Consider the following 12,833-nt stretch of genomic DNA (forward strand, 5'->3'; position numbering starts at 1 on the left):
TCATGCCTGAGCTGGCTTACCTCCTAAGTAGCTAGGATTATAGGCCTGAGCCAACTGGGCTGGCTTATGCTATACTTTATATCAATTTAGTTTTTACATCACCAGTTACTTGTATCTCTTTAGCACATTTAGTTATAGGAGACTGGTTAACTGTAGCCTGTAATTAGTCTTGAATCCATCATGCAGCCTAATCTAGCCTAGAACTCAGTATCTTTGCCTGTCTCCTACATAACTAGATTACAGGTGTACACCTCCATACCCAGATCCTCCACTTACATACTGACAATCCTTCTAAGCCTCAGGGACTAGGAATCTATACCACATATATTTCCATTATCAATCTTGGATCTGGAGTAAATTTTCATTGAATAATCCACATTGTTAAATAATGTTACATAGAAAACTAGAAATAAACCATGAACACTTAAACAAAAACAAACAAGTGAAATACAAGCAAAAATATACATAGGGCCGGGAGTTTGGCCTAGTGGTTAAAGTGCTTGCCTAGCATGCATGAAGACCCGGGTTCGATTCCTCGGTACCACATACATAGAAAAAAGCTGGAAGTGGTGCTGAGGCTCAAGTGGTAGAGCTCTAGCCTTGAGAAAGTCCAAGGACAGTGCTCAGGCCCTGAGCTCAAGCCTAGGACTGGCCAAAAAAAAAAAAAAAAATACAATAAAAATTTCTCTTGGGAAAAAAACTGAGTTCAATAAATATTATCTTGTCACTTTTTTTTTTTGTGGGTAGTGGGGCTTGAACTCTGGCTCTGGATGCTGTCCTGAGCTCTTCAGCTCAAGGTTAGTGCTCTACCACTTGACTCACACCACCACTTTCAGGTGTCTGATGGGAAACTGGAGATAACAGTTTCTCTAGCCAGGCATGGTAGCTTATGTCTGTAATCCTAGCTACTCAGGAGGCTGAGATCTGAGAATCAAAGTTCAAAGTCAGCCCAGGCACAAAAGGACCTGAGACTCTTATCTCCAATTAACCTCTAGAAAATGGGTGGGAAGTGGGGCTTGGCTCAAGGGTAGGTCAGTAGTAGGCTTGAGCTGAAATGCTCAGGGACAATGCTCAGGCCAAGTTCAAGCCCTATGACCCACTTAGGAAAAAAAAAAAAAAAAAAGAGTCTCTTGGACTTCCCTGCTGTCTGCTTTGAACTGTGATCCTTGGTTCTCAGCCTCCTGAATATCTAGGATTACAGGCGTAAGCCTCTGGTGCCAAGCTTTTTAAAAAATATTTATTTTCGGCAGAGAGTTTGGCCTAGTGGTAGAGTGCTTGCCTAGCATGCACAAAGACCTGGGTTCAATTCTTCAGTACCACATACATAGAAAAAAGCCGGAAGTGGTGCTGAGGCTCAAGTGGTAGAGCTCTAGCTTTGAGAAAGTCCAAGGATAATAATGCTCAGGACCTAAGCTCAAGCCCAGGACTGGCCAAAAAACAAAAAACTACTTTCGGGCTGGGTGTTTGGCCTAGTGGTAGAGTGCTTGTATAGCATGCATGAAGACCTGGGTTTGATTCCTCGGTACCACATACATAGAAAAAGCCAGAAGTGGTGCTGTGGCTCAAGGGGTAGAACGCTAGCCTTTAGAAAACCCAAGGATGGTGCTCAGGCCCTGAATTCAAGCCCCAAGACTGGCCAAAAAAAAAAAAAAAAAAGTTAAGCTGGGCACAGTAGCTAATGCCTGTACTCACCTAATGCCTACTACTCAGCCTGAGGTCTGAGGATTAACACATGATTAACACAAAAACAATTACTATCTTTTCTTTTTGTAAATATTTTGTGAGAGATACCTTCTGTGGGATAAATAATTTCTCCACAAAGTATATCCTTTTTTGGGGGGAGGGGGGTCAATCATGGGTCTTGAACTCTGGGCCTGGGCACTGTCCCTAAGCTCTTCAGCTCAATGCTTGCACTCTACCACTTGAGCCCCAGCGCCACTTCTGGTTTTCTGGTGGTTAACTGGAGATAAGAGTCTCATGGACTTTAGGTGATCAGGCTGGCTTTGAACTGCGATCCTCAGATCTTAGCCTCCTAAGTAACAAGGATTACAGGTGTGAGCCACCAGCGCCCTGCTACAAAGTACATCTTCTTAAACATAAGGAAATGTTATTGCTCATAGATAATAACATCAGCAAATTTTTTTTCCTTAAATCTGCTATGCTCTAAAATGTAACTTATGGTTTCATTATCTACTAAGCAGTCTCAATCTTTAAAAATCAATATATTAATGTATCTGCATTAATAATGTATCTGCAGTATTAATAGTATAATGCACTGCATTACTGTAGCATAAGAATTCAATTACCAAAATTTAATACATTTCTAAAGTGCTAAACAGATTGTTAGTTTTCAAGAATGCTGGACTCTCCAGCCCTAAAATGTCAATAAATTAAATTGGATTTGTTTTAAAAATTTATTTGGACTATTAGTATCTGAAACATTATAGATATTGTATGCTTGGCACAATATACTGCTTATTGTTAACACAGTAAGTGATATAGTATTTAATTTGCATTGTGTGTGGGCACTGTACTTAAGCTTTTTTGCCAGTCACAGGGCCACTTCTAGCCTTTTCTGAATGGATTATTGGAGGTAAGAGTCACAGACTTAGGCTGGGAGTTTGGCCTAGTGGTAGAGTGCTTGCCTAGCATGCACGAAGACCCGGGTTCAATTCCTTGGTACCAAATACATAGAAAAAAGCTGGAAATGGTGCTGAGGCTCGAGTGGTAGAACTCTAGCCTTGAGAAAGTCCAAGGACAGTGCTCAGGCCCTGAGCTTCAGCCCAGGACTGGCAACCAACAAACAAACAAAAAAGCAAAAACAAAACAAAAAAAGTCACAGACTTTTCTGTCCATGCTGGCTTTGAACGTCGATCCTCAGATGTCAGCTTCCTTAGTACCTGATTTTTGTTTTTGTTTTTAAGGGACATTAGTGCCAGGCACACTTGGAATCCTAGCTACTCAGGAGGCTGAGTTCCTGAGGACCATGGTTTGAAGCCAGCCAGGGCCAAAAAGTCCTTGAGATTCCATCTTGGAAAGAATCACCAAAATACATGGCTCTGGCTGGGTACTCACACCATTATTAACTCATTAACTAGCAAAAAGCAGGAACTAGAGGTGTGGCTCAGGGGGAGGTCTGTTCAAGCAAAAGAAGAAAAGCTGGAAGTCTTGAGTTGAAGCCTCATTACAAGCACAAAGACACTGATTCCAGTGTTGGAGCATCAGCCAAGGCTCCCGTGAGCCCAGGTAAAGGTAGCTCTGAGTTCACACCCCAGTACTGCAAAATAAATAATAAAAACTGTAAGAAAGCGAAGCTATTCAACCCGATGTTAAGGAGAAATCTGTTTCCAGGAATAGACCGAACAGCCCTGATTCCTTATATGTGATCTGCTTGGTAAAACAAATGGTAATCTTATTCTTGTCTAACTCTGCAACAGAGTTAATGTCTAATGTTTGTATGTAATTGTAAGTTCTTTTGAGAAACAATGAATACCCAAAAAGATCAGAAAATCCCAGTACATGTGTTTGAACTCTAGCTTTTGTGCTCTCATCTAAGCCACACCTGCAGTTCCAGATTTTTCTTGTTTACATAGGGATAAAAGTCTCATGAATTAGTCCAGTCTGGTTTCATATTGTCCTTAGATTTCAGTCTCTTGTGTATCAGTCTGGGCAGGAAAGTTTTAGCTCCAGTTAACCATCAAAATGCTGAAAGTGGAATTATGGCTCAAATGCTAAAGTGACAGCCTTGAGCAACAACACTCAGGTACAGTGCCCAGGCCCTGAGTTCAAGCCTAGTAGTGACACAAAAACAAACAGATGTGAAGTAATGCACCCTCTATCTGATGAATATAATGTAACCCACCCTTCTATTAATTACAATAAAAAATATATGGAAAAAATAAAATAATTAAGCAAACAAACAAAAACAAAAAAAGACAAACAGAAAACATTGTTTGAGGACAATTACATCATTGATTTTTATCATGCTTGGTATTTGTCAGATCAGGATAAAAGTGATCTCAAATTTTTCCACTATTATTGATATAAATTTAACAATTTAATTCACAATGACCACTGTGTAAATATATTTTCCTTTTATAGCTACTATACAATGTGATGTGTAAATAGTTTTATCTTCCAAACTGATTATCCTCAGCTGAATAAATTATTCCATAAGAGACACACACAAAAAAAGAATGCTAGACTCTAAAATTATAGACAATAGCCCTAAAGCATATTGGGATGGTTATTTTTTTCCAAGTGTTTTCTTCCTGTTTCTGGAAAGAGGAAGTTAGCAAGAAGTAACTGCCTTTGAAACTGAAATATTAATTCTAAAACAGAAACTAAGACATCAATAATTAGGCTGTGAGACAATACTCACTATTAAGAGAGGAGAAAGGAGGGAAGGGAGAGGAAGAAGGAAAAAGAGGGAGAGGGTAGGGAAGAGGGAAGAGAGAAGAAGAGGAAAGGAGAAAGGAATAGGAGGAAAGGAGGAGGAGAAGAGGGGGAAAGGGGAGAATACAAAGGATCCAGAGTGCTTAGGAGTTACCTTTTCCTTTCTAGAGAAGTAATTATTATACATATAACTCAGCCTAACAGACATCCTTCTCCTAGGAGCCCCCTTAAGCTCTTGCTTGTCTAACTAGGAAAGCCCAGAGATCACATGGTCTCCTTTTATATTGTTATAACCCTATCCAATCTTGGTGGGTCATCTACAAAGTTTGAGATAGAAGCATGCCAATGGAATTTACAGGCTCATTTTCACACTACAGCCAAAGGAATCCTCCATATCCAAACCCTGCCAGGCAGAGACTTGTAAGAGTGTAAATATTACAAAGGATGCCTCCACATTTTTTTTTCTGAATCTATATAGCTTTTACATTTCCAATAACTATATATAGTTGTTACTTTCTTCCCTGGTCTATACTACTGAACTTTAACTTGAAGTTTTCCCAGAACTGAGGTCTCAGAAACACCTTATCAAATAGCACCACAGCAGATGTGCCACCTCTACTCTAATGCCATCTCAGAGGCAACCAACCACTGTTTCCAGTTCCTCTGATCTCTAGCAGATACTGTCTATGCTCAAATATATTCTACTTCGAGTCAAACAATTTAATAATTTTTTAAACCACCTATGAAGAAAAATTCCAGCCGAGTATGACAGTGTATGTAATCCAACACTCAGGAGTCAGAGGCAGAAAGACAAGGTTCAAGGCTACCCCAACAAAAGTCAAGGAGCCTTATCTCAAAATCAAGCTGGGAATGGTAGCACACACTAAGAACTCTCAGCTTTGGTGGTTTGACTACATGGCTCTATCTAGAAATGAAGTAGGCAAGCAGCTGTGTTTACAGAAGGAGGTATGTTTTCTAACGTTATCTGTTCCAGGACTTTATTAAAGCCTCTGACTCTATGAGTAAACTTTCCTGGCATTGTCAATTCTTCTCAATCCATTAGGTATATTTGGTCACACAGTCTTCTCCTGAGGTACTTGCTGATTTCATGAAAAGCACTGGCCACATTTGGTCTATTAAAATGTGTGTGTACATTTAAAGTTTTCACCTCTTATTTCTCCAAGGTGCTATAAATCCACATCTTAAAAAAAAAAAAAAAAAAGACTAACTTACAGGTAAGAAGCTTGAAACTGCATACACAAAAATCTAACAATTCCTCACAGGTGACAAGAAACACTGTCAGTGATTAAGTATTACCATAAATGGTAAGATAATACATAGTCTAGTAATAGTTGCTGGTCTGGACTCAAGATAAATTGCCTTTTAAACTACTGACTGGCAACTGACTAAAGGATGAATCATGAGGAATTTAAACACCGTAACGATACACTGTAAATAGAGAAATTTTAGTCTGGGACGTTTTTCCCCACTTGGTACTGGGGATTAAAAAGCTCAGGCCCTCACACATCCTAGGCAAATGGTCTTTTTTTTTTTTTTAAACCAATGATCTACCTCTCCAATATTCCTGACCTCTTAAGATTTAGAAGAATACTAGGACTCATATTATTTATATATATATATATACACACACACATATTTTTAATTCTATGCATATTTTAAAAGGAGCAGGATTTTATAGCTATAGATATATAAAATCTTACTCCTACAAAAACATGAAGAGTATCAATGTGTGTAATGTACCTATTACCTGACGAATATAACCCCTCTATACCTTATCCCAACAATAAACTTTAAAAAAAAAAATCTTACTCCCTTTTAAATAGAACCTAGATTTTATTCAAGTTTCTTTGCTGAAGACTATCAAATCTTATCTAGTTGAGGTTCCCCACCCCCCATATTGTGTCAACTGGGGGTGGAGCTGTGGCTCAAAGTGGTAGAAAGCTAGCTCTGAGCCAAGAGCTCGGAGATAGTTTCCAGAGCCTTTAGTTCAAGGCCCCCAAGTGATTAAAAAACAAAACAAAACAGGGAGTGAATGAAAAGGTGATACTGTCCCAAAAGAACTGTGAAGGATTGAGTTCTGTCTTATTCCCCAAGGTCAAGCACAGTACCAGGTGATTGCTCATGTGCTTGTCAGCAGGCAAGTTATTTAGTCTAACCTTGGTCCCCAGGGGATAATAGCCCCCACTCCCAAGGTGGAGCATTCTACTGTGGACCAGGTCAAGAATGTTGCCCAGGGCCTCCAAGAGACTACCACCCATCTTTTAAACTTGCTCCCCTGTTAAGCCCTATATAAACCTATCCCCAACCTAGTCCCTAACACAACCTCCAATCCACAGGGAAGGTATGTGCCCCTCGCTGTTTCTCAATAAGCAGTCCTCTGAGGACTGACTCCAACCTATTCCTTTTCCATTCTCCTCCATTTTCCTTACAAACTGTACTCATATCCTAACTTATATAACTGCCCCTCTGTATATCACATTTATAGTAATAAAAATTTTCAAGAATACTACTCAAAACTGCACTAATAATATTCAAAACTCAAAATTAGCTCTTAGTTATTCATGCAAGAATTTGGAATACTTACAAGTTAATAGATATATTATGAGATCCTTAGCTATTTGGCATCGACTTTTTCACTTTGTTTTGCAGATAGAGCCAAAATAAACTACAAACTATGGGGACTAGAGAAGGAAGATTTCCTGGAATTAAACTTATAGATTTCAAAGCATAAATTTCTAGCAACTAATTATGGGCCGGGAGTTTGGCCTAGTGGTAGAATGCTTGCCTAGCATGCACAAAGAACTGGGTTCAATGCCTCGGTACCACATACATAGAAAAAAGCCAAAAATGGTGCTGAGGCTCAAGTGGTAGAGCTCTAGGCCTTGAGAAAGTCCAAGGACAGTGGTCAGACCCTGAGCTCAAGCCTAGGACTGGCAGAAAAAAAAAAAAAAACCCTGACTTTCATCTATTTTATAACCATATAACCATATTAGAGGTCTTAATAGACTGTGTGTTCGTGGCTCAAGCTTGTAATCCTACCTACTCAGGAAGCTGAAATCTGAAGATTGTGGTTCAAAGTTAGGCTAGGCAGGTAGGTCCATGAGACTATTATATCCAATTAACTACTTAAAAAAAAAAAAAGCTAGAAGTAGAGCTGTGGCTCGAGTAGTAGAGCAATAATCTAGAGCAAAAAGCTTAAGAACAAAAGCCTGGGGACAATGTCCAGGCACTGGATTTATTTAACCTTGGAACTTAACAATTCTAAAAAAAAACAAACAAAAAACTATTTCGATTTCCATTTTCTATTAATTATCGGTATACAGTTAAGATGCATGTTGGAAGCAATTTTTCAGCATTTTAGCAGCAATAATGAAAATTAAAGAAGGTTTTTAGCAGATATCAGGAGACCACAGTTCCACAAATTTCAACACTGTTCCCATTTGTTGTTCACATATATGCAGCAATATCATCGAGTTAAAAGGAAAGGAACTTGACCAAGGTAAACAGTACAATTTGTTACCTCCCCTAACTAAAATACCCTCCCTTCCCTTAATACAACCCAATCCAAGGTACAAAGTGGGTATTTAAAAAAACTATAGGGTCATTATTCCAATCTGAATATAAGTCTGTCCAACAGGTTTTTGGATATGAAAAAGGACTTGGTTTCCCAAGTTTCTCTACCAGGTAGCTTTCAATCTGTTATGTAGCAATTGTGAAGCATCCTGCCAAAGTCTTCTTTACAACCGCTTAATGTGAAATAGAAATTTTCCTGAAACAAAAAGTGGTTGAAAAACAATCTTTAAAAATATCCCAATGGCCAGGCACAGGTGGCTCACACCTATAATCCTAGCTACTCAGGAGGCTGAGATAAAAGGACTGAGGTTCAAAGCCAGCCTAGACCTGTGAGATATGCATCTCCAACAAAAAGGTGAAAGTGGAGGTGTGGCTCAAGTGTCAACGCCTCAGCCATGAGTTAAAGAGCCAAGCAAGGCTGGGCGCAGTGGCTCATGCTTGTAATCCTAGCTACTCAGGAGACTGAGATCTGAGGATCGTGGTTCAAAGCCAGCCCAGGCACTAAAGTCTTTGAGACTCTTACCTTCAATTAACCACTAGAAAACAGGAAGTGGCGATGTGGCTCTAGGGGTAGAGTAGTAGCCTTGAGCTGAAGAGCTCAGGGACAATACCCAGGCCCAGAGTTCAAGCCCCGTGACACGGATTAAAAACAAACAAACAAACAAACAAAAAGACTAAAGCAGAAAAGTATTTTGGGATAGAGAATAATACTGGGCTTAAAAACATAAATTCAGCTGGGCACTCATGGCTCACGCCTGTAATGTTACCTGCCCAGGAGGCTGAGATCTGAGGACCATAGTTTGAAGCAAGACAGGGCAGGAAAGCCAGTGAGATTTTCCAATAAACTACTCTGAAAAAGCCAGAAGTGGTGATGTGGCTCAAGTGCCAGCCTTGAGCCAAAGCAGCTCAAGGATAGAGCCCAGGACCCTTCAAAAAGTAAATGCATATCTCTATTAGAAATGCATATGTTTATTAGTCTCCTTACTACATTTTTTGGGTTATGTATTGTTATAAGTATCATGTTACTATCCCATCATATGCCCTAATATGAAGGGAAAATAAATAAAGTCTCTTTGGTGATTAATGTAATCAAAGACTAAAAAGAAAATTACTAGTGTTGTGTAAAAAGTGTTCTCTAAGCTATCTATGTTGGTGTACATTATGTAATAGCCAGACACAAGAGGGTCAAGCAGGAGGCCAGCTTTGCCTACAAAAGGAATTCCGGGCCAGTAACATATTGAGACTTTAAGACACATTTACACCTCACAAAAAAACCCAAAGAAGGCCAGGAGTTTGGCCTAGTGGTAGAGTGCTTGCCTTGCATGCTTGAAGACCCAGGTTCAATTCCTCGGTACCACATACATAGAAAAGAGCTGGAAGTGGTGCTGAGGCTCAAGTGGTAGAGCTCTAGCCTTGAGAAAGTCCAAGGACAGTGCTCAGGCCCTGAGCTCAAGCCCAGGACTGGTAAAAAAAAAAAAAACTTCTGTGTTAATTTTGGGGCCGGGAGTTTGGCCTAGTGGTAGAGTGCTTGCCTAGCATGCGCAAAGACCCGGGTTCAATTCCTTGGTACCACATACATAGAAAAAAACCAGAAGTGATGCTGAGGCTCAAGTGGTAGAGCTCTACCCTTGAGAAAGTCCAAGGACAGTGCTCAGATCCTGAGCTCAAGCCGAGGACTGGCAAAAAAAAAAAAGAAAACTAAGGAACTGTTCACAAGTCCCTGTCTTCGGGATCTCAATAGAATAAGTGTAAAACAGAACGCACAGCAGTCCTAATGCATGAAAAAGATGAATGTTTCTTCCACATTAGGAACTTCATAAAGCTTACCCCATCAAATCCCTGTATGCTAAGTCACACCATTAGCACTTAACTACTCAACTGATGAGAACTGAGATCCCAACCCAGGAGATCTGACTCCAGAGTTGATAAGCTTCACTACTACCAGACTATAAACACCAGCTCCTATACATAAATCTCAGTCATAATGAAAATTTCCTCTGACTTAAAGCTCAGTTGTTTTTTTTAATTATAGATTGTTATTCTCGATAAGACTATATTTAAGGGGCAGGGAGTCTGGCCTAGTGGTACAGTGTTTGTCTAGTATGCATGAAGACCTGGGTTTGATTCCTCGGTACCACCTACATAGAAAAAGCCAGAAATGGTGCTGTGGCTCAAGTTGTAGAGCTCTAGCCTTGAAAAAGCTCAAGGACAGCACTTAGGCCGTGAGTTCAAGCCCCAGCACCCGCCACAAAAAAAAAAAAGACTATATTTAAAGGTATAAGTGAAAATTTGTTTTACCTCTGTTGGGTGCTTCTGAAGAACCCTGGTTTTTTCTATTACACAGCAACCCCCAACAATTCAAAGATCTAAGTAAATGGTCTTTTCTCCAGGCTCTGTCAAGATAACGTTTCAATTGCTATTGTAAATTCCCCTGGATTGATAAGATATTGTAAATCCCCCTGGATTGATAATCTATCTTATTGATAATCTTATTGCAGCTTCTTTCAGGAGTATTGGTCTTCTTTAGTCTTTAATCTTTGCCCAGGGATAGTGCCCAGGCCAGAGTTCAAGCCCCATGATCCCCCCCCCCCAAAAGAAATTCAAATCTCATATTAAAAAATAATAATCTGCTGGGTTTAGTGGTATATCCTTGTAATTCCAGCTACTCAGAGGTAAAGGTAGAAGGATTGGGCTCTGAGGCCAACCTGAGCCAAGTTAACTATAGACTCTATATGACTGAGGTCATGGCTCAAGTGGTAGGGAAACTGAGAACTTGGGTTCAAACCCTAATATGCTCCCTCTAAAAACATACAGTATTCTTTCTAAAAAAGAATACTGATTGGATACTTTTCAACCTTCCATGGAATGTGGAATGTAATTCAGCAATTAAAGCAACCAAAATACTGGCACACAGTATAACATAGGTAAACCTTGAAAATATTACACTAAAAGGGAAGAAGCTAGTCATGATAAGATTATATGATTCCATTTATATAAAAAGCACAGAACAGACAAATTCCCAGAGATGGCAAATCGGGACCTTTTCACAAGGTCTGCAAAAAGGGAGAAGAAATAGTATATGGAGAATTCTTCTGATAAAATGTTCTAAAATTGACCACAGTGACCTACCTGTATGTAGAGAATAAAAGGGGAAGAAGAAGAAAAAAAAAACACTTGTTTTTGCCAGTCGTGGGGCATGAACTCAGGGTCTGCGCACTGTCCTAGGGCTTTCTCAAGCCTAGAGTTTTATCACTTGAGCCACAGCACCACTTCCAGCTTTTTCTATGTATGTGGTACTGAGAAATGGAACCCAGGTCTTCATGGATGTTAGGCAAGCACTCTACCACAAGGCCCAGCCATGATTTTTTTTTTTTTTTTTTTTTGGTCAGTCGTGGGGCTTGGACTCTGGGCCTGGGTGCTGTCCCTGAGCCACCACTTCCAGTTTTCTAGTGGTTAATTAGTGATAAGAGTCTTAAGGTCTTTAGTGCTGGGGATGGCTCTGAACCAAGATCCTCAGATCTCAACCTCCTAAGTAGCTAGGACAACAGACGTGAGTCACCACACCCGGCTAATTTTTTTCTTTTTTCTTTTCTTTTTTTTTTTTTTGCCATTCCTGGAGCTTGAACTCAGGGCCTGAGCACTGTCCTTGGACTTTCTGAAGACTAGAGCTCTATACCACTTGAGCCATAGCACCACTTCCAGCTTTTTCTATGTATGTGGTACCAAGGAATAGAACCTGGGTCTTTGTGCACACTAGGCAAGCACTCTACCACTAGGCCAGACTCCAGGCCCCTAATTGTATATTTTTAATAAATGAATTAGGGATGAAGAGGTAGCTCAGTGGTAAGGTGCTAACCTGGCAAACACAACTCCTGGGGTTCAAGCCCCAAAACCAGATAGAGGGAGGGTGTGTGTGTGTGTTTATCTGTGTCTGTGTGTGACTGTGTCTGTGTGTCTGTGTCTGTGTGTCTGTGTGTGCCCACAATAAATTTTTGCAAAAAAGAATGTATGTCTATGAATATGTATGTCTTTTAAGTCTAGCTTCAAAATAAAAGTGAAAACGTAAGAGATTTGGCTTTTTGAGATAGGCTTATTTTGGTGAATATTATGTTCTCCAATTCCATTCATTTTTCTGCAGATGAAATTTCATTTTTCTTTGTGGATATGTATATTCCATTGTGTGTGCCTCTATGGATATGTATGTGCATGTACACACACATACACGATATTCTTTATCAATTAATCTAATGTTGGATACCCCAGCTGATTCCAGGGTTTGGCTACTGTGAACTAATGCTGCAATAAACATATGCACGCAATATCTTGAGTACTGATTTCTTCTTCGGATCTGTGACAAATATTGCTATGGCAGGTTTATATGTAGTTTTTTGAGGAGCCTCTATATTTCTATGGTGGTTGCATTAGTTCATGTTCCCAACAAGAGTACACAGTAATAGTTTCTCAGTCTACAATAATTTCATTCTCAAAATACAGTCACAATGACAATTGCCTTTGTGACCCAAGGAATCCCCTAAGAAACAACTTGATGTAGAAGTTAGGATTTTTAAATTTTTAATCATGCTATTTATGATTTCAATAACTATTTTAAAAAGTAAGTTAGTTTCCTAGACCATGATTATCATGGTCTTGCTACCTGACAGTAAGACTGACATGCATCCTTGCAAGATTATACAACATCATTAATGAAAGTCAAACTAGGTTCAATCTGTGGCTCTATTTACTTTCCTTTTTTAAACTTGTTTTGACTTAGGACAAGTCTTGTAACTTCTTTATGTATCAATTTCCTCATCATAAAATGAAGATAATTGCCGGGTGCAAGGGTG

At 39.6% G+C, this 12,833-nt stretch overlaps 1 protein-coding gene across 1 annotated transcript in view; it reads right to left on the reverse strand.

Moving 5' to 3' along the window:
* Elf1 (E74 like ETS transcription factor 1) overlaps window positions 1-12,833 on the reverse strand; it is an 89,023-nt gene that overhangs the window by 18,590 nt on the left and 57,600 nt on the right. The window lies entirely within an intron of this gene.

Source organism: Megascapheus bottae, chromosome 11 (assembly GCF_031878675.1).
Source record: "Megascapheus bottae isolate mThoBot1 chromosome 11, mThoBot2.hap1, whole genome shotgun sequence".
Lineage (NCBI taxonomy): Eukaryota > Metazoa > Chordata > Mammalia > Rodentia > Geomyidae > Megascapheus > Megascapheus bottae.